Consider the following 725-nt stretch of genomic DNA (forward strand, 5'->3'; position numbering starts at 1 on the left):
TTCTTTTTGCCTGTCATTTGTAGCTCTACATTTTATACGTTATCGGATAAAATTTGTTACACATCTGTTTTTTCATTAACATCTTTTGAACACAGTATATCCATAGAAGCAGATATCACTGACAGGGTTGCTATTATATTTACTAATTTCTGATTCTGTTCTTCAAAGATCTCCTTTAATGTTTTCTTTATAATGTTTTGTGTCATTTTGTAAGGCACAGTATTACTTGACACCAAAAACAGACTTTTGTTTTTTCCCCTTCTTGGAATCTTTAGTCTCTCCAGTAGTTTCAACAAACATAATTGAAAAATGTTTGTTATGACTTAATAGCCAGGATTGCCAGAATAAGTTTGTTTCCCATAAGAAGCTGCTTCTTTTTAATAGTTAATTTCAAAATCTTAAACTTCAGATTTATCTGGCTCTTGAAATGGCTTATAACTTTCTTAGATACGTATTCTCAATCCATTCATTTATGGTTGTCCCAAGAGTGCTTTTGTTCAAAAGGTAACTTGACTTCCTTGATATTTTTTCTTTGAAAATGTTATGCTTCTCATTAGCTTTCCCTCCAGTCAGTCAGAACTGAAGAAGCTTCTTGTATGAGAAGCAAAACATTTTCAAAGAAAAAAACCAAGAAAGTTGTTCCCTTTTGTGGGGTGGGGTGGGGAGGCACCTTTGGGAAAACTTTTTTAGATTAAAATCTTAGCTTTTTTGCTGTTTATTTCAAA

The sequence above is a fragment of the Notechis scutatus genome, chromosome 3, assembly GCF_049901735.1.
Source record: "Notechis scutatus isolate UNSWTSFEM ecotype Mainland chromosome 3, rNotScu1.2, whole genome shotgun sequence".
In the NCBI taxonomy this organism is placed as follows: domain Eukaryota; kingdom Metazoa; phylum Chordata; class Lepidosauria; order Squamata; family Elapidae; genus Notechis; species Notechis scutatus.